We start from the raw sequence: 24,873 nt of genomic DNA on the forward strand, positions 1-24,873 counted from the left end.
ACTTCAACAGGGACACAGGCAGCCATCACGTGGCCCTCCTCGTGTGGGTATTTGGGAATGGAAACTGTTTGCTGAACACGCCCATGCTTTTTTTCCCTCCCTCCTTCGTCTTCTGCTACGTCAGACCAGGCACAGCCAGTGAAAGGCTCCTCTTGAGGAAGGAAGCTACTATCACACTAACAATGTTATCCTCTGGAGCACTGTGGCTTTTTTTTTTTTAAGATCACCCCGAATTCAGAGGGCCGAATTCAGAGGCAGAGAAGCAAGCAAAACACCCCAAAAGTCTAACTCAACAGTTCTCGCCAGCAGCGGCAGAATGCTAGCAAAGGCGCGATCCTAGTCTCGGGCGAGCTGCGCGTAGCTACCCGATGCTTCCACCTCCGGCCTGATCCCGCCAACTCAGCGCCGGCAAGGAGACCCCTGCTTTGGGCCGCTGGAAGTTTAAACAGCGGGAGGTGCGGAGTGGAGAAATTAAAGGGTCTCTGTAGCGCTAGCGCCCTTCGCCACCAGGGTCGGGGCTGGTGCCTGGATAAGCTCCGAGCCTGGAGCCGAAGGGACAAACCTGCACCTGTGGGGGACCGAGCGAGAGGGCTAAAGAGCGGCGCTGTCAGGCCTAACACCCACCCCTTGCTTCCGAAGCGCACCGGACGGCCCAGGGAAGGGGTGGGGAGGAATGGGGCGTCGGGCGCAGGACGAGAAGGCATGGCCTAGAGCACGCCGGGGATCAGTTTTGGGATGGGGGAAGCGCATTTAACTGCAGGAGCTAAACGCAGCCCTAGCAATTCTCAGGCTGGGGTGCCACCGCTGTCCCCGGAGCTTACGGTTAGGATCGCGCTCACGCTCCGACGGCCGCAGGTGTGCAATTCCCTCCACTCCCCAGCTCCTCTTGCAAGTCTGCCGGACTCGAGCTGCGGGGACCCCAGCAGCCCGTTAGCCCCGCCCCTATTAGCCCCACCCCTCTCTCGGCTCCACCCCCGAGTTGCCTAGGCGGCCGTGGCTTGCTGAGCACCAAGCAAAGGTTTCACCTTGCCAGGCAGTCTGCAGCCTGTGGAATCTAAACCCAAAAGCCGAACTGGTCAGGTATGACAGCCTTTCTCCCACCCTTTCTCTCACCTTTCTAGAGAGCAGTTGTAATTATTTTATAAATGAATTGGCATGTGAACAAAGTTTAAAAACAAAACCAAAATCTGGGGATAAGCTTGGGGGGTCGGGTGCTTGTCTTGCATGGACAAGGCCCTGGGGTTCATTCTCAGAACCACAGAGAAAATTCAAGTAAATAAACTAAAGAATGAAGTGTGGATATAAACACACACACACACACACACACAAAAAAAAACCTTGTCTTTAAGCACACACTGTGAGGTGTGACAGGGACGCCAAGCAAAGGCCAGCACAGCGAGGAAGGAGGCAAAGGTGCCCAAGCAGAAATGCCAACCACAGTTCCTGGCACCCTTGGGGCTAACCTGCTCTCCACTGGCCAGCCTGCCCAGACCCCCGTCGTCACCTCTGCTGCGCTCCTAAGACTAGCCAATAGCCTCTACGTGCTTCAGTGGGCACACTGACAGGATGACCAGGTACACCACTGCGAGGGAGGGCCTAGCCTGCTGGGGCCTGCTAGGAGGTTCAGGCTTATCCCTCTGCACACATTGGAGGGCAGGGTTCTAAATTTTCACCTCTCACCCTTGGCTCCAGGCTTCTGCGCTGCTCACCATGGCCCAAACCTTCCCCACTTTATGGAGGGCAGTTTCCCTCCACTGAACACAGTCAACTCATTCCCACCACCGTGGAACCCCTGGAGAGCATGTTGCCAATCCTCTCTCCAAACATGGAATCTCCTGGTACTTCAGCTCTACAGCATCCGACACATATACCTTCTCACACCTGCGGGCCTCCTCCAAAGTGCACAGTCCAGGAAGAACCTGAGCCTCCCTCCAAATTGCTCCCATAAGAGCTCTGTCTCTTGCCAATCACCAAAGCAGGCACATTTATTATTCCTAAGCCAGTGAGGACGAAAACATTCTAACTCACTGGACAGTCGTGATACATACCTTTAATTCCAGCACTGGGGAGGCAGAGGCAGACAGATCTCTGTGAGTTCAAGGCCAGCCTGGTCTACAGAGTGAGTTCCAGGACAGCCTGGACTACTCAGAGAAACCACATCTTTAAAAGCCCCCCCGAAAGAAAGAAAGAAAGAAAGAAAGAAAGAAAGAAGAAAAGCTTCCAGCACTAGTTGCAGGTGATGGCTGTACCGTCATGAGGACATGCTGAACCCACTTGTCTTAGTAGTTAGGGTTCCTATTGCTGGGATAAAACACCATGACCCAAGACAGCTTGGGGACAAAGGGGTTGGTTCAGCTTATAGCTTTTTGGTCTCATTCCAGCACTGAGGGAAGTCGGGGTAGGAACACAAGGCAAGAACCTGGGGACAGGAGCTGAAACGGAGGCCACTGTTAATAGATTGCTCAACCTGGCTTGTTCAACCTGCTTTCTTAAAGACCATGTGCCCAGAGGTGGCCCCCTCTGGGTGGGCTGGGCCCTCCCACACCAATCACTAATTAATAAAAAGCTCCACAGGCTTGCCTACAGGCCAATCTTACAGAGGCATTTATCTCAACTGTGGTCCCCTCTTCTCAGATAACTCCAGCTTGTGTCAATTGACAAAAGAAAACAAAATCCAATTAGGACACCACGGAACCGCAGTGTTGGATAAACTTAGGGGCTGGGTGTGGCTCTGTAGTAGGACACTTGCTTGGCAAGCAGAAGGCCCTAGATTGGATCCTCAGCATGGTAAAAATGAACAAATAAAGAAACAGAGTATATGTTATGATATGTGCACTACATCTGAATAAAGTCACAGTTGAAAAGCAATAAAACCAAAGCAGAGAGGTAGCCTTGACTCCCTCTTGCCTGTCACCCACAGGCCATGAACTCTAATGTGGTGCAAGAGGCTTCAAAGTCTAGTTTACATGAAGGAGGTTAACAAACAGGAGAGACAGAGAGTTCATCAGAGCGGGGAGAAGTTCAGACAGATTTCCTGTGTGTTTGCTCAGAAGCCATCCCAAAGCTCAGTGAGGGAGAGAATGGATAGTGTCACAGCTAGAATAGATTATGTTTGGAAAGGAAAGGAAGGAAGGAAGGAAGGAAGGAAGGAAGAAAGAAAGAAAGAAAGAAAGAAAGAGGCTGTTTCTTGGCATGTGCTTTAGAATACCCAGGTGCCTCCGCCTGGATCTTAAACACCCTCCCCCCCTTTCCTGTGGTGGAGGCTCTGTTACTATGCAGGTGCTATGTAAGAGGTGGGGCCTAGTGAGAGGTCAGCAGGCCATGCTCCTGAAGGGAATCATGGGACCCCCACCTTCTCATCCTCACCACCCCAATTCCCTGACTATGAGTTGAGCATTTTTTTCTCCAGTGTGTGCTCCTGCCATGATGTGTCACTCCAGGCCCCAAGCAAGGCCAACAAATCAAAATCTGAGACTTCTAAAATTCCAAATCAGAACAAATCTGCTTTCTTCATAAGCTGATTACTTCAAGCTCTTGTTTGTGGAGGGAAAGCTGACTCATGCACACTCAGGTCCAGAAGAAACTTGGAGCTGAGGGCTAACTCTGGTGTCTGTGAGCACACCAAAGTGCATGCTGGCCTCCTGGCTCCCTCAGTTTCACAAGTACCTGTTAGAGAGTCCATGTTGACATCCCGACCCTTCTCAGCTCCTCTCACCCCAATCCCGACCCGAAACTTCTCCAGCTCATGGGTTTCCCTCCCCCATTCCCTTATAACTCTGCTATTTTGGCCATGAGCTCTCTTGGTCCCTTCTCTCTTGGTTCCCTTTCTCTTGGTTCCCTTTCTCTTGTTAGATCTTTACCACCTTCCTCTCTTCTCATGGCTAAGTCCAGTCTGCTGGCCATGTCTGGCCTACTGCTTTCTCTCTCTGTTCTGGGCTTTTTCATATGCCTCTGGCTGTACTCTCCTGCATATCTACAACGAAAACCTTCTGCCTAATGATACCTTGGAGCAGGCATGTCGTCAGTTCACACATCTGTTGCTGAAACCCTAAGTTTACACAGACTCGAGAAACGTGTGGGTGACAATTTGGATAAAAATCACAGAACTCCTCCTGAGTCTTCCCGTCCCCAAAGGAAACCCAGGCCAGCTTGGCACAGTGGTATTGGCTTGAATTTCAGATGCTTGGGAAGTTGAGACAGAGAGATCACAAGTTCAAGGCCAGCCTGAGTAAAATAAGACTCAACCTTGAGAGAGAAAGAAGGGGAAAGAAAGAAAGAAAGAAAGAAAGAGAGAAAGGAAGGAAGGAAGGAAGGAAGATGATAGATAGATAGATAGATAGATAGATAGATAGATAGATAGATTTGTGCAATAGCAATATAAATCTAATCACCAGACAGGTTAAGACATTCTTGAGCTAGGCGTGGTGGTAGCCCTGCAATCCCACAGGCTCAGGTCTCAGGAGACAGTGATCTTGAGGCCAGCGTGGGCTGTTTCGCTAGATCCTGTCTCAAAAAACAAAACCAAGCAAATAAACTTAAAATTTTTATTTAAAAATTTGTGTGTGTTTTGCCTACTTGTTGGTAAGTGCACTACATGCCTGCAGTGACCACAGAGGCCAGAAGAGGGCGTTGGATCCCCTGAAACTGGAGTTACAGATGTTTGTGAACCGCCAAACTCTGGTCCCCTGCAACAGCAGTCAGCTTTCTTTTTTTTTTTTTAAATTTATTTATTTATTAAGGATTTCTACCTCGTCCCCACAACCGCTTCCCATTTCCCTCCCCCTCCCCCGATCAAGTCCCCCTCCCTCATCTGCTCGAAGAGCAATCAGGGTTCCCTGACCTGTGGGAAGCCCAAGGACTGCCCACCTCTATCCAGGTCTCGTAAGGTGAGCATTCAAACTGCCTAGGCTCCCACAAAGCCAGTACGTGCAGTAGGATCAAAAACCCACTGCAATTGTTCTTGAATTCTCAGTATTCCTCATTGTCCGCTATGTTCAGCTAGTCCGGATTTATCCCATGCTTTTTCAGACCTAGGCCAGCTGGCCTTGGTGAGATCCCAATAGAACATCCCCATTGTCTTAGTGTGTGGGTGCACCCCTTGTGGTCCTGAGTTCCTTGCTCGTGCTCCGTCTCCTTCTGCTCCTGATTTGGACCTTGAGATTTCTGTCCGGTGCTCCCGTGTGGGTCTCTGTCTCTGTCTCCTTTCATCGCCTGATGAAGGTTAATATTCCTGAGGATGCCTATGTGTTTGTCTTTGGATTCACCTTATTTAGCTTCTCTAGGAACATGAATTATAAGCTCAATGTCCTTTATTTATGGCTAGAAACCAAATATGAGTGAGTACATCCCATGTTCCTCTTTTTGGGTCTGGCTTACCTCACTCAGGATAGTGTTTTCTATTTCCATCCATTTGTATGCAAAATTCAAGAAGTCCTTGTTTTTTACTGCTGAGTAATACTCTAATATGTATATATTCCATACTTTCTTCATCCATTCTTCCGTTGAAGGGCATCTAGGTTGTTTCCAAGGCTAATCAACCCAATTATAAAATGGGGCACTGATCTGAACAGAGAATTCTCAACAGAAGAACTTCAAATGGCCAAAAGATACTTAAGGTCATGCTCAACTTCCTTAGCGATCAGGGAAATGCAAATCAAGACAACTTTAAGATACCACCTTACACCTGTCAGAATGGCTAAAATAAAAAACACCAATGATAGCCTTTGCTGGAGAGGTTGTGGAGAAAGGGGTACACTCACCCATTGCTGGTGGGAATGCAAACTTGTGCAGCCACTCTGGAAAGCAGTGTTTCGGTTTCTCAGGAAATTCGGGATCAACCTACCCCTGGATCCAGCAATACCACTCTTGGGAATATACCCAAGAGAGGCCCTATCATACAACAAAAGTATATGCTCAACTATGTTCATGGCAGCATTGTTTGCAGTCAGCTTTCTTAACCTGCGGAGCCGACTCTCCGAACAAACACATCCTAAAACCCACAACCCCCAGACACATCCAGTCTGCTGTGTTGTTCCCACTGTTCTCATGGTGACTCTTTCCCACCCAACAACTGGTAGAAGAGCCTGTCACTCATAAAGTTCAATGAAGTATAAAATGCAATGTCTGTGTGAAACTGTCATGAAAATACTTCATTTCCCAACTTCATGGTGAACAAAACAAGGTTCTATTCTGTAGTTTTGTTCATGGTAGTTTTCATAACAGACCGAAGACACTGATAGATACAGAATGCATCATTCTCCTCTTAAGCCAGACATTAAAAGATTGGCAAAAAAATGTAAAATAATGCCATGTTCTCTCTATAAGTTAAAATAATAACCTTCGATATGCTGCTAATCAGGAAAGTGCCTTAGTCAGGTGTATGGAATCCCTACGATGGAATTCTAGCCCTTGGGAGACAGAGGTAGGTGGACCTCTGTGAGGTCAAGGGCAGCCTGGTCACTCAGTGAGTTCCAGGACAGCCAGGGCTACATAGAAAGACCCTGTCTCAAAAATACAAAAAGAAAAAAGTGTCTTAGTGTTCTTAATTAGTTTTAGGTATTTAAGGGGATCCTGACCAGGCCAACTCTATGGAGTATTGTGTGAACTCATGCATCCCAGAACCCTAACTAAACATCGGACAAATGGAGCACAATGAAACCTTTCCCACCGTGTTTTCTCAAATCCATTGCTTTCCTTTCCCACCGTGTTTTCTCAAATCCATTGCTTTCCTTTCCTTTTTAAAGACAGAGTCTCAAGGTCAGGTTGGCCTCCAAGTTGTAATCCTCCTGCCTCATTCTCCTGAGTATTGGGATTCCAGGCATGTGGCACCACGCATGGCTTTCTGGATGTTTTTATTAATGTGTGTTAATTTGCATTACAATGGGTTTCATCATGACATTTTCAATCATATATAAAAAGTACTTTGGTTATAATTCTCCCACTATCTATACCTATCTCCCCTCCTTGGGGCCTAACAGAAACAATAACCCTTCCTTCATATCTCTCTCTCACTTACTCCACATGAGAGGACACATACCATACGTGTTCATCTTGATTTACTGATCATAATGATCTCCAGTTCCATTTTTCTGCAAATGACACAATTTCTTTCTCCATGGCTAAACAATTTGGCTCACATCAGCTAAAAGAGAGCTACCTCCAGCTAAGGGATCAGACCATGTCAGCTGAGAGAGCACTACCTTCAGGTGGGGGTCAGACCATGTCAGCTGAGAGAGTGCCTACTTCATTATTTTGGAGGTAAACCAAATAATTGAAGTAGCCAAGAGAGACAATTTCTTGTGTGGCATCACGTTGCCTGCATGCTGTCGTTTGGAAGAGGCTCTGCCTACACATGCTCAGAGAGCAACACCTCCTTCTGGGAAGCCAGGCCTTACATTTACTCTGTAGGCAGATACACACACCAGAAGCAGAAACAGCCAAGCAAGGCCCTATTCCAGCTGTGGCATCACACTCAGCCACCAGAGAGGTCCATCTGCCTCCCGCAGTCACAGAGAAGGTAGCATATCCTATGACCCCTAGATCTACAGACAATCTCCCTATGCCAGCTCAGAGAGTTACCAGCTATGACCTTAGACCTCCTAGGAACGGTGGGGGTGGATGTACCTCTACCATTGACGGCTGAGTCCCATCATCGTCTGGATTCTGTGACCCTTCAGGAACGGCTCCACTTGGATTCTAACACAGCCAACTTTGGCTATGGAGGAAGAGCTACCACTGGCAGAGGCTGGTGAACCAGACTCTACCCAGTGGCCTTCCATCCCCAGCTGCAGCTGAGTCCTGGCCCAGGCTCAGATCCATCCATACCCTATCATAAGATGATACACTACACTTTTTCTGGCTTCCTTCTTGGTGTTTGGTATACTGTTTTCAAGCGCTAGCGTTAATAAAATTTCTCCATTAACTAACTTTAAATTGTATAATCCAGGGTAAGACGCCTACTTACCCCCGAACTCTACTGCAGACTGAAGCTCCAAGCAGAGCATATGGGTCACAGGTCATCATAACGGAAGGGAGGGAAAGCCTCTGATTTCACTGGGATAGGTGAATTCAAGGAATATGGGCCAGAGAGGATGCTGCCCCTCACTGCCCCCAGCAGTTAGAGACCTGCACTCAGTAGTCCGGCTGACTAGGTGTCCTGGAAGGAAGTCCCCATTGAGCCGTGGACTCCTGCTATGATTTGGATGTAAATTGTCCACCATAGGTTTCTGTGTTGAATGTTTGGTCCTTAAAGAGGTTGTGGAACCTTTAGGAAATGAAGCCAAATCGAATACAGTGGGTGACTAGAGGTTCATAGCCTGGCCTTGACTCTGGGTCTCTCTTTGCTGTCTGAGCTCAGATCTGGGCAAACTCCACTGTCACAACACAAGTCCACTTCAGCGGCCATGCCTGGCCTGACTTTATGAACTGCATCCTTGACAGGGTTTCTCTGTGTAGTCCTAGCTATCCTGGAACTCACTAAGCAGGCCAGGCTAGCTTCAAACTCACAGATTGTCTGCCTGCCTCTGCCTCCCCAGTGCTGGAAGCCTGCGTGTGCCACCATGTCCGGCTTCAGACTGCGTCCCTTAAACCACACCCCCAAATAATCTTTCCTCCCTTCAGTGAGCAGTTCAGCCAGTTATTTCATCGTAGCCTAGAGAGAAGCAACTAATAAGGAAAGCTGGCTTCAAAAAATGCGGTTGTTTCTGTGATTAAGCCTCGACCATGCGGTTTTTAGCTTCAAAGCTGGTTTCTTGGAGGGATGTGGCAGAGTTATTAAGTGTAGGCCAAAGACTCTGTAAGCAGAGCTGAAGGGGCCTTTCTTATGGGAGTCCAGCAATAAGAATATAAAAATGTAGACTCCAGAAATAAAACTGTAAAAATAAAGAAATATAAAGTTGTAAGCCTAGGAGAATGAGAGCAGACTGTCAGCAGCTTTCTCAGCAGCTTAAGGGTTAACTATTAAGAGTGGGTTACTCAGTCAGGTGGTGGTGGCACACGCCTTTAATTCCAGCACTCAAGAGGCAGAAGCAGGAGGATCTCTGTGAGTTTAAGGCCAGCTGGGTCTACAAAAGCTGGTTCCAGGACAGGCAACAAAGCCAAAGCGACACAGAGAAACCCTGTATTGAAAAACAAAAAAACAAAACAAAACAAACAAACAAACAAACAAGTTGGATTACTCCGCTTTACAACCCATAGCTCTATTTGCGAGACTGAAGCGGCCCTCTGCAAACTGAGGATCAGCTTTTCGATGACCCCCTGCCCACTCATGACCAGAAACTGATGTGAGTTGGGATAACTTTTAAATGATGGAACTTACATGACTTTTGACTTTTTGGCTTTTTATTGTCCCCAGATTCTTCCCTGCTATGCGAAACTGGCAGTGCCAGGGGAGGCGCAGAGCCTTGGTAAGCGCTATCCAGGAATGCCAGGGAAAAGCCGTGGACTAAATACAAACACTAGTTTAACTGAAAAACTCTGTTAATGGAAATTGCAAAGAAGGGCAATTTGTGTCTAAGTTTCACCTCAATATTGTAAAGATTCCTTTGCTATGGCCTAATGCTTACTATAAAAAAAAGAGGGGTAAATAACTGAACAGTCGCCAAGACAAAACAGCAGCCTACAGAATAGGAAAAGATCTTTACCAACCCCACATCAGACAGAGGACTGATCTCCAAAATATACAAAGAACTCAAAGAAATTGGTCACCAAAAGAATAAATAATACAGTAAAAAAAAAATGGAGTACAGACCTAAACAGAGAACTTGCAACAGAGGAATCTAAAGTGGCTGAAAAACACTTACAGAAATGCTCAACATCCTTAGTCATCAGAGAAATGCAAATCAAAAAAACTCTGATATTCCATCGTACACCTGTAAGAATGGCCAAGATCAAAAACACTGATGACAACTTATGCTGGAGAGGTTGTGGGGTAAAGGGAACACTTCTGCATTGGTGGTGGGAGTGCAAGCTGGTACAGCCCCTTTGGATGTCAGTGTGGTGATTTCTCAGAAAATTAGGAAACAACCTTCCTCAAGATCCAGCTTTTGGGTATATAGACAAAGAATGCTCAATGATACCACAAGGACATGTGCTCAACTATGTTCAACTATATTCATAGCAGCATTGTTGCCATAGCCAGAACCTGGAAACAACCTAAATCTCCCAAAATTGAAGAATGAATAAGGAAAATGTGGTGCATTTACACAATGGAGTACTACACAGCAGAAAAAAAATAATGACATCTTGAAATTTGCGGGCAAATGGATGGATCTAGAAAACATCATATTGAATGAGATAATCCAGACCCAGAAAGACAAATATCATACGTACTCACTCATAAGTGGCTTTTAGAAATAAAAAAAGCAGCCTACATATCACAATCCCAGAGAACCTAGACAACAAAGAGGACTCTAAGAGAGACATACATGGATCTAATGTACATGGGAAGTAGAAAAAGACAAGATCTCATGAGTCAACTGGGATTATGGAGATCATGGGAGAGGGTTGAAGGGGAGGGGAGAGGAAGGGAAGGGAGCAGAGAAAAATATATAGTTCAATAAAATAAAAAAAGAAAAGAAAAATCTATTTTCCAAAAAAGAAAGAAAAATCTATTTTTTAAAAAAATTGAGTTGACACGCCTTTAATCCCAGCACTCGGAAGGCAGAGGCAGGCGGATCTGTGTGAGTTCGAGACCAGCCTGGTCTACAGAGCTAATTCCAGGACAGGCTCCAAAGCCACAGAGCAACCCTGTCTCGAAAAGCCAAAAAGAAAAAGAAAAAAAATTGAGTTGAAGATTTAAATTGAAGATCCTTTAGTGCCAAAATAAAACTTTAAACTATTAATGACGTAAATTTATATCATAAAGTTTCCACAGTCTCCTCAACTGGGAACCAAGCCTTCAGAACTCCAGTCTGCAGGGGGCATTTCATACTCAATCCATAATAGACCTTTCCTTAAATTAGGAAGGACATTTATTCCAATAGAAGCTACAGCCATCTCCTTCCAGGTTACATTTGTCTTGACTGAACCTCATGCTTATCTTGACCTGGAAGAAGGAACAGGGATAGAGCACTGGGTGTTTTCATACTTACCCCACCCGGAATAGAGGAAGAGGAAGGCTGTGGTAGGGACTTGGAGATTGCTGTTTCAGGGCACCCCAAAATGTCTACCCATCTGTTGTGGAATATTCCTTTACACTGTGTGAAGATATGTCACTGTGATTGGTTGAATAAAAAGCTTAATGGCCAATAGCTAAGCAGGAGATATAGGCCGAGCTTCTAAACTAAGAGAACTCTGGGAAGAAGAAAGATGGAGTCACCAGCCAGGGGCAGAAGAAGCAGGATGGGCAGTACAGAGTAAAGGTAACCAAGCCATGTGTAAGAATGTAGGTTAAAAGATTAACTTAAATTATAAGAACTAGTTAGAAACATGTCTAAACTAAGACTGAGATTTTATAATTAATAATAAGTCTCCATGTTGGGTTTTTTTTTGTGTGTGTGTGAGCTGGCAGTTAAAGAAAAATCTGTCTACATCCATTCTCCAAAACACAAATATGTAAATGAATTGCAAAGACTATTGGCCTCCCAACAGTTCTCTGTGTTCTTAATTACAAATATTAAATGAACTAACTATGGTAATACATTCCTACATTCCCAGCTATTTGGGACCCTGAAGTAGAAGGTTTGCCTGTTTAAGGGAAACCTACGCAGCAAAGATATGGCATTAAAACAAAATAAAAAATAAATATTAAATCATGTAAATATTAAACCAAAATTAAAAAATACTTAATGGTTCAATGACACACGCCTGTGGTGTTAGCTAACATTGAAACGGTGGTAGAAGGGCTGACATGAACTCAGGAGTTCAAGCCTGGCCTGGGCAACATGCTGAGAACCCCGTTAGGAAAAGACAAAAGTGGGGGCAGACAGCGGGAGGAGACTATCAGAGGTAATAGAGACAATGGGGGCATAACTCGGTGGTAGACTTCTCACCCAGCACGTGCAAAGCCCTGGGTTGTCTGTCAGAGGCGAAGTCTCTTTATGTAGTAGAATTAGCCACAGAAATGGGTTTCATGATCACATCTTCATTCATGCTTTGCCCTCCTGCCCCTGTTCCCAGCCTCAATCGATTATCCTGGTCCTCTTCCTAGCAGGCCCCATTCCACTTTCCCATCACAAGAATCCAACCACCTCTTATTTAAGAGCCCCGCCCCCATCAGCTCTTGAGTTTCATGAGGGTCTTATTCTTCAACTTTGCCTGTTAGAGGCACAGATCTGAGTTCAGAGAGCACCTGCTGAGACTTCTTCCAGGTTCTTTTTTTTTTTTTTAATGTATACAATATTCTGTCTGTGTGTATGCCTGCAGGCCAGAAGAGGGCACCAGACCTCATTACAGATGGTTGTGAGCCACCATGTGGTTGCTGGGAATTGAACTCAGGACCTCTGGAAGAGCAGATAATGCTCTTAACCTCTGAGCCATCTCTCCAGCCGCAACTTCCAGGTTCTTGGGACAAGAATAAATAACTGGATCATGGATACATAGGTAGTGATGGAAATAGAGACCATGTTTTAAGGAGAAAGGTATTTTCTAGAATGGAAGTTGGCTAGAGAGCCAGGGTCTGAAGCAAAGATGTGACCCAGGGTGTGCATGGCGACCCTTCATACAGCAAGGCCATACACCCAGCACTTGCCTTCTCCCCTGTAGCTCCTGCTCTTGTGTGAGCTCTGCCCCTTTCGTGCATCCCTGGTGTGGAGGGCTTTCCAGCCTTTCTGCTAACGGAGTCCTTTCATGCGTTAATTGTCTTAGTTACTTTTCTGCTGCTGTGATAAACACCATGTCCAAGGCAGCTTAGAGAAGGAAGAGTATATTTGGGGCTTACTGTTCCAGAGGCCCTGGGGAAGTGTGGCAGCAGGCAGTCTCGGTGACTGGAGCCAGAAGCTACAAGGTGAGGGATCACATCTTGAGCTGCAAACAGCAAGCAGAGAGAGTGAATTCAAAATGGCAAGTGGCTTTTGAAACCTAAAATCCTATAATTGAGTCTTTCTCTGTACTACCAGCTCCCAAATAACAACACAGAGACTTCTTTCTGTAGACCAGGTTGGCCTCAAACTCACAGAGATCCATCAGCCTTGCTTCCTGAGTGCTGGGAATAAAGGTGTGTGCCACCACCACCCAGCCACGGAGACCTATTATTAATAATAAAAGCTTGGTCTTAGCTTAGGCTTTTTTCTAACTAGCTCTTATAACTTAATTAATCCAGTTCTATTAATCTACGTTCTAGCACGTGGTTCGGTCATCTTTCCTCTGGCCCATATCCGATTTGTTCCGTTGGCTTCTCCCATGTGCATCGATTGTTTTCTCTTCCTCTCTCTGCTCAGAAATCCTTTCTATCTCTCTTGCCTCGCTATTGGCCATTCAGTTTTTTTTTTAATTACACCAATCACAGCAACACATCTTCACAGTGTACAAACATTCCACAACAGCCCTAGTAACATACTTCCTCCAACAAGAGCACACCTCCCCAGATAGGGCCACCAACTGGTGAACAAGGTTTCACATGGCTGGGAGTGTGGGGGACGTCTCATCCAAAACACCATATTCTGTCTCTTTGTGTCTTGCTCCCTCAACCTGTGTCCACATTTTACGATGAGCCTTCAGACTGACCTGGAAATCTCCAGGTCACACAAGATTCCACAAGAACGTGGCATTTTTAGGTTTTGAGTGATAAAGACACCATTAGACATTTTCCTCAGAGGTTTTGCCAAGGTCCTCTGCACCGGAGAGCACATGCCACTAATCCACTGGAGACAACCGAGTTATCCCATCCTTCAGAACAGCAGTTTCTTGTCTAATCATCAGACACCACCTTGTGGCATTGCTGCCGTCAGGAATCAAGGAGGTATAATACCAGAGCAGAGGCATTTCCCATTCTTCTTAGTCAAATGTGTAGACTGTGCCTTGGTAGCTTGGGGTCATCCTTTCTCTAGACCTGGAATTATGAAGGGTGAATCACCAGACGGGAGCTGCCAATAAAGTCAGGTCCTCTGGAAGAGCAGCCAGTGCTCTTAACTGCTGAGCCATCTCTCCAGCCCCCAGTGATACATTTTGAAAGAAGTAAAGAGAAGCTATTTATTGGGAAATAATCACTCATTATGTATGTCCAGGAATACAGAACAAAAATTATTGAGGTTAGATTTGGTTGAAGCAAATAAAGAATGTTTATAGGAATTTTTCTTCTATAAGTAAATTTTAACAAAGCTTCTTATAGGCTAGTCCTTCTCCATACCATTATTAGTTTCAGCTGAATCATTTTGAAGTGATCATAAAAAAGAAGAAAAAAACATTGACAATCTATTGTGTGGCTATTCCTGGAGATCACCCCACTTAGGGCATTAATGACAGATCAAAGAAACAACTCTACATGTCTCTCTTAGTGATCCAGTATATTTATTGGGGTGCCTTACAGGAGGATGGGCACGGGTTATTTACAAGAACATGGCGACCGCATCACGTGCAAGTCCACCCCACTACTGGTGATAGCAAATAGAAGTTGCATCCCCTGGACTGTCTGCAGAGCTTACAGGAAGCACAGCAGGTTCACACAACCCTCCCTGGGTCACACAACCCTGACTCTGAGATTCAAGGGAAGATCCAAGATGTCTGTATGGGAGGGCAGAGGCCAGGTGGAGAGCTGGGAATATAGCTACGGCACAGGCTCCAGGTCCTGTGGTTCAGGTTCACCAAAGAAGTGTAGGCAGCGGATCACAGACAGACAGTTCAAGTACCTGCCAACCCGGCCGTGCATGAAGAGATGCTAGGCCAATGAGGCAGGGTGTGGTATGTGATATTAAGACAAATTAAAACTCGTGCAACAAGATTCTGGTATACCATCGATCCTGAACCCTCTCTGAGACTCCTCTCGGGTATCCTGCTGTTGGCCCGAGTCATGAAGATCCTGCCACTATGGTTCTGTAGGACCAGTTCCTTCACACACTCCGGCAGGTCATAGATAGGGTAGATGTTGGGGTGGGCCAACTCAAAGCCCTGGATGTCAGTCTGGGTGGCAGCTGATTTGATCAGCCTGGGACACTGGGACCTCGAGGGGTAGAGCCTACTCTTGTATGCCCATGCTGTTAGGCCTGCTCCATGAGGAACAGTGCCAGCTCTTCTGCTGCAGTGGCCAGTGAGGGGCAGGGCCAGCTAAGGGAGGGGCCTGTTGTAGAATATTAATTTCAGATGCATTATATTTGCTTATAGTGGGGAATATTTTAATGATACAGCGATGTGTTATATTGTTTTATGTTGTGTTTGTTTAACTCTCTGAAGCTGTATTACTTTCCCTGTCTAAAACGCCTGATTGGTCTAGTAAAGAACTAAGCATCCAATAGTGAGGCAAGAGAAAAGATAGGCAGGGCTGGCAGACAGAAAGAATAAATAGGAGGAGAAATCTGGAAAGAGAGGAGGGAGGAGCAAGAAAAGGAGGAGAGGAGGACAGCAGGGGCCAGCCACCCAGCTACATAACCAGCAATGGAGTAAGAAGGAAACAAAGGCATATAGAATAGAGAAAGAGTAAAGCCCAGAGGCAAAAGGTAGAGGGGATAATTTCAGAAAAGATGTCTAGAAATAAGTCAAGCTAAGGCTGGGCATTCATAAGAAATAATAAGCCTCTGTGTATTTATTTGGGAGCTGTGTGTCAGGCCCCCAAAAGAGCAAAGGAATAAAAACAACCAACAACAGGTGCCGGCTCTGCCCCGGCCTCAGATTTCAACACCCATGGTTCCTGTGGCACCCTCTGTTCACATGGGCCACAGAGATCAAGACTGACCCAGGCTGCAGTAGGGCCACGGACTCAGACATGGCCCTCGGCAACAGATCGGGCCTGGATGTCTCACCATGGCCTGGAGTCAGTGCAGGGCACCCACATCAGTATGGCCCAGGTGGCAACATGGCCCTTGGATACCAACATGATCTCTGGTGGCTGACTAGACCCCAGGCCTGTGTGGCCTCTGGTGGCAACACAGGCCATGAACATCAACCTCCCATGTCCTTTTATGTGGGCTGCCACCAGAAAACTTGGCTCGGATTTCAGATGGATCTTCTAACTCAAATAATCCAACCAAGAAAAATCCATCACAGGTGTGCCCAGAGTTAGCCAAGTTGACAACCAAGACTAGCCATCACATATGTGTTCTTCGAGAAATACCTGTTCAGGCATTTTACAGTCTTTAAATTGGATTATTACTTATTTGTACACGTTTTAAAAGTTCCTTATTTATTTTATGTAAAATCTCTTATCGAATAGACCATTTCCAGATGTGATTCCCTGGGTTTTGAATAGTCTTGACTTTTTCAATAGCATCATTAGCAGAAGAAAAGATTGTTTTGGTTTTTTATTTTAAATTTATTTATTTCTTTTACATCCAAAGCACAGTTTCTGTTCCAGAAGAAAGGATTTTTATTTATTTATTTATTTTAAAGATTTATTTATTTATTTATGTATACAACATTCTGCCTCGATGTATGCCTGCAGGCCAGATGAGGGCACCAGATCTCATTACAGATGGTTGGGTTGTACGCCACCATGTGTGCTGGGAATTGAACTCAGTACCTCTGGAAGAGCAGCCAGTGCTCTTAACCTCTGAGCCATCTCTCCAGCCCAAGAAAAGATTTTAATAAGTCTACTTTTCTCCCTTTTTGCACTAATACCTTTAAGAAGGATACATAAGAAACCACAGAGGTCATGAAGATTCACCTCAATGTCTTCTTCTGAGTTTAGTGATCTTATCATTGGGTCTTCGGCGTGGTTTTACTTAGCAATTGTGTATGTTTAGAGGAAGGTGTCCCGCTTGTGAGTCTACATGTTAATGACTAGCTGCTCTGCCACCATGTCATGGAAACCTGATAGATTATGATTGTAATTACACTAATCTCCATTGATCATGCTGTTGTGTGTTCTGTTCTTACTGCAACATATCTAGAGATAAAATCCTTGGTGCAACCTGACCCCAACCTGATCTGGATCATATCCGTGATATTCCTTGCCCAGCTGGCTTAATTTTACTTAGTGAAAGACTTGGAGAGGAAATGGGTCCTATTTTGGTCCTATGTCTTTGGTAGCTCCATTAACCACTCCTCAATGACTCTGGGGATCCATGAGATTTCCCACAATTCCCCCTTTGGCCACTACAGGGTGCTGTGGAACCGCTGGTTTGGAATATTTGCTAACCTCCCTATTGGAGTTCCATATTCAGTTTCCTTTAAGAGATACCACATGGACCATCATCGATACCTCGGAGCTGATGGCATCGATGTGGATATTCCTACCGATTTTGAGGGCTGGTTCTTCTGCACTACACTCAGGAAGCTTGTCTGGATTATTTTTCAGCCTCAATTTGTGATTTTTCGTCCTCTATTTATCAACCTGAAAACAATTTCCTACCTAGAAATCATCAATACCGTGACCCAGATCACTTTTGACGTCATAGTTTACTATGTTTTCGGAATTAAATCTCTAGTCTACATGTTGGCAGCCTCCCTGCTTGGCCTGGGTTTGCACCCCATTTCTGGGCATTTCATAGCCGAACATTACATGTTCTTAAAGGGACACGAAACATACTCATATTATGGGCCTCTGAATCTGCTGACCTTCAATGTGGGCTATCATAATGAACACCATGACTTCCCCAACGTTCCTGGAAAAAACCTGCCCCTGGAAAGTGAAAGATTTTGTAAATATTTTCATTCCTAATAGTTGTATAATCCAAATCAGTCTTCACTTAATTGTTTTTAAAGAAAGCTAGCATATTTTATCAACCAAAGCTGCTCATTAAAATGAAAATCTAAGTGTAGTATACATCTAGTGCCCAACAGGCCAGTATTTACTAAGGATACACGCTTTTAGATCCTGAGGCTTAGTGGTTACATTTAAGGTCCAGAAGTACTGGGAGATGTGTAAAGTCTGTTGTCCAGTAAATGACTCTGGTTAGGCCTCTCAGCATCCATTCTAGTGCAGTGAGGAGACACCATGACCAAGGCAGCTCAGGAAAGAAAGCATTTCATTAGGGGTTTGCTCACAGTTCCAGAGGGTTAGCCCGTGATCCTCATGGCAGGGATCCAGCAGGCATGCAGGAACGGTGGTGAATGAGACTGGACCAGGCATGGAATGTGGAAATCTGGTTTATAGAGTGACAACCTGGAGGAACACTTGTTGAGATAACAAGGCATGAAATAATTCTGTTGTTACCTTTTCTGGAGCTCTTGCATGAGGTCACAACTTAGTTTCAATAGGTCCAGCAGGAGAACAAGGGTGGGCAACTGTCCCGGGGAACTGTGACACCCCTGCACCCCTGCGAAAGGCCCATGAGGGCTACTGGACTATTCTCTCCACTGTTTACCAGGCTTAACGTTTTCAGAACAAAGTATTTGAGGAAAGCAGCACCTACCTGTATGAGCACAACCTTGAACAAGGGTAATGTGATGCTAGCGCCCGATTCCTTGGTGTCAGTCTGCCCTGAATCTCTAGTGTGGCTTTTGTTGACCTCTGCTGTGTACGTGTGAGTGCCTGCAGACATGGATGTGCACGACATGTGTGTTTTGTGCTCAGGGAGACCAGAAGAGGGTGTCAGATCCCCTGGAATTGGAGTTACAGGCAGTTGTGAGCTGCCATGTGGGTGCTGGGAACTGAACTCGAGTCTTCTACAATATTGGAAGACACTCTTCTGAGCCATCTCTCTAGCCTAGAACTTTTATGTTTTTTTTTTAAGTGGGTCTTCCTTAGAGACTAAGCCAGTAGTAATCCTCTGAACACATGGGTTTTTTTTTCCCCAAAATAAGCCACATAGAAAGATATGTGTAACTTTCTGTAGCCATCCTGATACTGAAAACTTAGCTCATGTCAGGCATCTTGACTTAAGCCCCAGGGCATCCCTTTCTCTCCCTTCATGCTGTCTTCCTTCTTAATTAATTAATTAAATCCATGTTCCTTCTCCCTCTGTTCTCCCACTCCTGCTACCTCCCCTCCCTCCCCCCATCTTGTCCTCAGGGAGAGTATGGCCTCCCCTGGGAAGTAAGCTAAATCTGTCTCATCACCTCCCTGAGGTAGGACCAAGGCCCTCCCCTCCATGGCTGAGCAAGGTTTCTCTCCAGAGAGAATGGGCTCTACAAATCAGTTCATGCATTAGGGTCAGATCCTGGTCCCACTCCCAGAGGCCCCACAGACTGCCCAATCCACACCATTGTCACCTGCATTCAGGGGGCCTAGTTCAGACCCGTGCAGGTTCCCCAGTGTCAGTCCAGAGGCAGTGAGCTCCCGCCAGCTCAGGTCAGCTGATTCTGTGGGTTTCCCCATCATGGTCTTGACCCCTTTGTTCATATTATCACTCCTGCCTCTCTTGGATTGTTCTCTGGGATCTTGGCACAGGGGCAGGTTGTGGATCTCTGTGTCTGCTTCCTTCTGTTTCTGAACAAGAGTTCTAGCTTCTCTGGAGTTGTGGACTGTAGGCTGGTTATCCTTTGCTTTATATTTGATATTCACTTGTGAGTGAGTACATACTGTATTCGTCTTTCTGGGTGTGGGTTCCCTCACTCAGGATGGCTTTTTTCTAGTTCCATCCATTTGTCTGTGATTTCACGATGTCATTGCTTTTTACCACTGAGTAATATTCCACTGTGTAAATGTACCACATTTTCTTTATCCATTCTTCAGTTGATGGGCATCTAGGTTGCTTTCAGGTTCTGACTATTATGAACAATGCTGCCATGAACATAATTGAGCAAATGTCACAGAATAAAGGAGTAAAGACTATAAAATAAATATTAAAAAGTAATAGAGTAAAAACAAATAAGCCATGTAAAGATGAAATATACACAGAGAGTCTGGATTATGTATATTATTGTGTTTTTTTGAATTTTTTGACTGTGAAGGAGTTAAGTAAACAACATATATACTTTAAAGGTATCTTGACCTCAGAATTTGAGTCTAAGGATATGTTGCTTTGGAAAAGAGGTTCTTCATTTGTTTTCACAGAGGATGAGAACCTATGGAATCCTTCCAGACTAATGTGGTTTGATGCACCAAAATCCTCTAAAAGGTTGCTATGAACACCTCCCAAAATACTTTGCCCAACAAAAAGCAGGAAGCAGTTTGGAGAGAACTATGCCCATATTCCCAAATATTGTTTATAAATGTTTATTTACATTTAAAGGGGATATGATATAGAGATTTACATTGGTATAGATCTTGGTTTATTGATACAAATTTAAGATCAATTTTGCAATATGTATATTTCTGCTCTTGATTAAGGTATTGTGTTTGTGCAGCTCATTTAAAAATATAATGTATGATTAAGAAATATAGGTTAATAGATAATCATCTATAACAGTCAAGCTTGTAGTTTTGTTAGTTAGGTTTTCTAGATATATAGAGATATATTTCAGTTAGATAGGTATTCTTCAAATTTTTCAGAGACATTCAGAATATGACATTTAAAATGTTTAAGAATTTAGGACTTGCCGGGTGGTGGTGGCGCACGCCTTTAATCCCAGCACTCGGGAGGCAGAGGCAGGCGGATCTCTGTGAGTTCGAGACCAGCCTGGTCTACAGAGCTAGTTCCAGGACAGGCTCCAAAGCCACAGAGAAACCCTGTCTCGAAAAACCAAAAAAAAAAAAAAAAAAAAAAAGAATTTAGGACTTTTCATGACAGTGAGATACATCTGCTCCTGGAAGCACCAGTCTACTTCAAGAAAAAGATGGGCATCAAAGAGACTCCTCATGGAGTTTGCTAGCCATTTGGGCAAGAAACTGCTCTTGCCTAGACTGCTTTTTGATATGCTGTGTAAACTGGACATGCAGGACCCACAGAGAGATGAGTACTGAACTTGCCTAAAGGTGAGACAGTCTTTCAGAGTTCCTGCTTCATAAAAGAGTCTGCAAGACATTCTGCAGGACACAAAAGAAAATGACTGACAAACTGCCAATATAGGTGGAACTCTTTGAAATTTCCTGCTTTATGGAAAAGTCTGCTGGATACTATGGGCCTGTGGGCTGAAGATGGATGCCCCAATGGTACAGAAGAACTTTGGGTAACTGTCCAGGCAGTGAGATGTCTCTGTCAATTCTGGAAGTTGCTTCCAGCAACTTTGGAAGTTGCTTACAATGAACTTTCTGTTTGCTGAGGTAATATTATATCCTTCTGGAGTCTAATGGAGTTGCATAATAGATAGTAATAATTATAGTTTTCCTTAATCATGACAAAAATAGATATAAATATAGTAACTGTAATTCTTATTACATCTCTGGGACGAAACCTGCTTGATCATGGTGGATGATGCTCCCAATGTGATCCTGGATTCGATTTGCCAATATTTTTTTGAATCAATGTTTGTGAGAGAGTGTGGGTTCTGAAACTGAGTTGTTCATGTGATTGTGATCTGTAGTCTTTATTCATAAAGACCTGCATGGAGTCTGGAGGACCATGAGCAAAGGTGGTGCCCTTTGGCTAGCTCGGTATTTTGTCCCTCAGTCTGTCAGACACTCACCTGTTGTCTCGAGGCCTCAGTAACACCCACTCTTCACCTTGCTGTGTTTTTCACTTCCAGGAGAGGAAAATAGCAGCTGAGTACTATGATAAACTCCCCCATCACAGCTCCTGGATCAAAGTACTGTATGATTTTGTGATGGATGACATATTAAGTCCCTACTCAAGGAGGAAGAGGCTTCAAGAAGAAAGTAACTTTTGGAGAAACACTCTCAGAGCCAAAGCAAATTCTGCAAAGACTTAAAATAACTGACGATGTCTATTTATTTCCTTATTAAAATTAAGAGCAGTGATGCTCAGAAGCTGTCCAGGAAGAGTTTTAATCTCCATAATATCAAAAAGCTGTTCTGGTTCCCTGTCAGCCTGACTCTGTCACAGAACTCAACTACCATCCCCGAGAGAGTGCTCACTCTTGTCTACCATTTTGCAAGCATATTGTAAAACTGCCCGTTTCTATTATATGATTTTGTCACAATTCTACCTTAAAGATAACTAATAACTTAAGGTATTAATCGCAGTGTATCAATATCTATTGTTTCTTTGTCTTTTTCTTCCTTTATTACAATTGGTTACCTGGGTACTAAAGGAAACTTATTTTAAATTTTCTTTTCAAAAGTGGGTTTTTCCCCAGTCCATTCCTTAGTCCTTGGGAAGGAAACTGACTCTGATCTCACGGGCCTGAGGTCCTGACTCTGTGTGGGATGCCACATGCAGGTTGTGGTGGTTTGAAAGAAAGAGTTGCTCTAAGGGAGCGGCACTGTTAGGAGCTGTGGTCTTGCTGGAAGAAGAGTGTCACTGTGGGGATGGGCTTTGAGATCTTTTTCTCAAGCGTCACTCAGTGTGAAAGTCTTCTCGTCAAGATGTAGCCTACACCACGTCTGCCTGCACGCTGCCATGCTCCCCGCCATGATGGTAATGGACCGAACCTCTGAAACTGTAAGCTGCCACCTCAATTAAATGTTTTCTTTTTAAGAGTTGCCATTGCCATGGTGTCTCTCCACAGCAATAAAAACCCAAACTAAGACACAGGTTTTAGCGCCTGAACATGCAGGAGGACCTTCTTGATTGCTGTGTGGACACCATGCAGTGGCTAAGAGCACTGGCTGCTCTTCCAGAGAACCCAGGTTCCCTCTCCATTACCCACATGACTGCTTACAGTTGTTTGTAGCCCCAGTTCCAGGGAATCTCATCCCCCTCTTGTGGCCACCACTGGTACTACATCACATGGTACATACACATGAAACGCACCCATACTCATAAAATAATGGAGAAATCTTATAAAGAAGATAATGGAATCAAGTTACATCACTAGCTCAAACATGTAGACCCCAGGGAGTATTCCTGAGTCCTACAAATGTACACACAGATTCCGTGGGCTTTCCTCCAAATTCCCAACAGGCCCTCCTGGAGAAAGTGACAAGCCGCTGGCATATGTTTTGCAGAACTATAAAGAAACTTAAAACACCAAAAATATATGACCAATTCATTTCCATAAGTAAACATGCTAGTCTATGGAGGAGAGAAATGTCAAGTTAAAATTTTAATTGTTTATTTATTTATTATTTATAGTCGTGGTGTGTGTTTGAGTCGAGTGTGGCCATACCACAGTGCTCAGGTGAAGAAGGTCGGAGGGCAACTCTGAGGTTGCTTTTCTCTTTCTACTTTCTCACAAGTCCAGGGATCGAACTCAGGTCAGGAAGTTTGTGTGACAAATACTTTCACCCACCGAGCGATCTCATCAGGCAGAAAAGTCATGCCTTTTCAACAATGAGAACTATGGTAGACAGCCACAGGGGAAAAGAGCAACAACAACCCCGATCTCACCTCAAATGCACAACTTCCACTACCCTTGCTTTTGCTCAGGGTCTCTTCTGAAGATCAAACAATATTCTGGAAGACATCTGCACCTGTACTGAACATTCCTGGGCGTTTCCCCATGTACAGATGCATTATTCTGTATGTTATAATAATGAACTATTATATAGCTTTGTGAATTATTCACATAGATGTCTACACTGTGATAGCGCTGTGTATCCTCTAGCACTTGCTCTGGAGAATGAACGGGTAGTTATACACTTTTTGCAAATAATGTTGCATTTTACTTATGGGATTTGGGCAGCAATCAACTATAGTATCTGTAGCGGTGCTGAAACTAATCCCCAGCACTAGACAATTTTGGGGTTGTTAGTATAAATAGAAAATGGATAGTACACCTAAACACGAAAGCAAAATATACTTTATTTCTAAAGAGGAATAAATAGAAAACCTAGCAGACTAGGTAAATGCAAGATTTCTTATGATAAAAATACACCATGAGAAATGAGAGGATAAAATAGATATTAAAGTGTGGAACAAAACAGATTCAAAGCTGGGAAATGGTAGAACATACCTTAAATCCTAGCACTTGGGAGGCAAAGGCAGGCAGATCTCTGTGCGCTCAAGGTAGCCTGGTCTACAGAGCGAGTTCCAGGACAGCCAGTGCTCTGTTACACTGGAAAACCCTCTCTTAGAAACACAAAACAACAATAACAACAAAAGAAAACAAGCAAAACAAGGGAAAAAACAAAACCCAAACAAAAAAAAAGATTGGAAAATGTATATAGTTTTTGATATGTACAGTTTATAAAAACTTCAATTCAGGATGAGCAAAATCTCTACTTCAGCTCCAATAATAAAGTGATATCCACTCAGTTTTATTTAAGGAGCAAACAAGGCAGGGAAATAGTAAGATCTCTAATCGGCATGTGGAGGAAACCACCACACTTTAGTTATCAGTGAAGAGAAACTGACAGTCAGCACAGGTTACAAAGCCAGTGTACATTTCTGTTCAAAGAACAGAGTTACGGCCAGAGCTAGAGGAAGACGAGGCTGTGGAGTATGTATGAGCAGTTCTAAGAGACTTCCCTGGGTGATGAGGAGCAGATGGGCATCAGGGAAGGCTGGCTCTGGGTTCTTCTCCTGAACAGGAATGGACATGGGGGCCTGTGTCTGAGTACAGCAAGCACCCAGAACCTGAGCAAAGACACAGTGAGGTTAAAAGAGCTGCAAAATCCCTCTGTGTTTAACACAGATGCCGAGAACTGATGACGGTCTGAACCACAAGCTGCCAAAGGTGCTTTTAAAATCAAACATGAATAATTCCACAGCGCATGGACAGACAAGGCAGCTCTGCAGGGTCTAACACAGACCTAGGTGGACATGTCTAAGACACAGAAATGAGCGGTAGGAGCAGCCCTGTGTCCCCCCATGCTGTGCCCTGGCTTGGCCTCACAAAGCTCTTCTGGGTGCTCTTGCTCGCTCACTCTCCGGCAGCAGCTCAGTCAGGGCCCCTGTGCAGCCC

General features: G+C 44.7%; 1 protein-coding gene and 1 pseudogene across 1 annotated transcript in view; one reads left to right on the forward strand and one right to left on the reverse strand.

Moving 5' to 3' along the window:
• Window positions 1-951, reverse strand: part of LOC121435840 (epoxide hydrolase 1) — a 32,446-nt gene extending 31,495 nt beyond the window's left edge. Inside the window, exon 1 of the mRNA XM_041635338.1 lies at window positions 822-951. The gene's annotated coding sequence lies outside the window, so the exon portion shown is untranslated. The remainder of the gene's footprint in view (window positions 1-821) is intronic.
• LOC121435785 lies at window positions 736-21,777 on the forward strand (annotated as a pseudogene).
• The last annotated feature ends 3,096 nt before the right edge of the window (window positions 21,778-24,873 follow it).

This window comes from Microtus oregoni, unplaced genomic scaffold, assembly GCF_018167655.1.
Source record: "Microtus oregoni isolate MIOR12 unplaced genomic scaffold, Mior012 000047F_ref0000412, whole genome shotgun sequence".
Lineage (NCBI taxonomy): Eukaryota > Metazoa > Chordata > Mammalia > Rodentia > Cricetidae > Microtus > Microtus oregoni.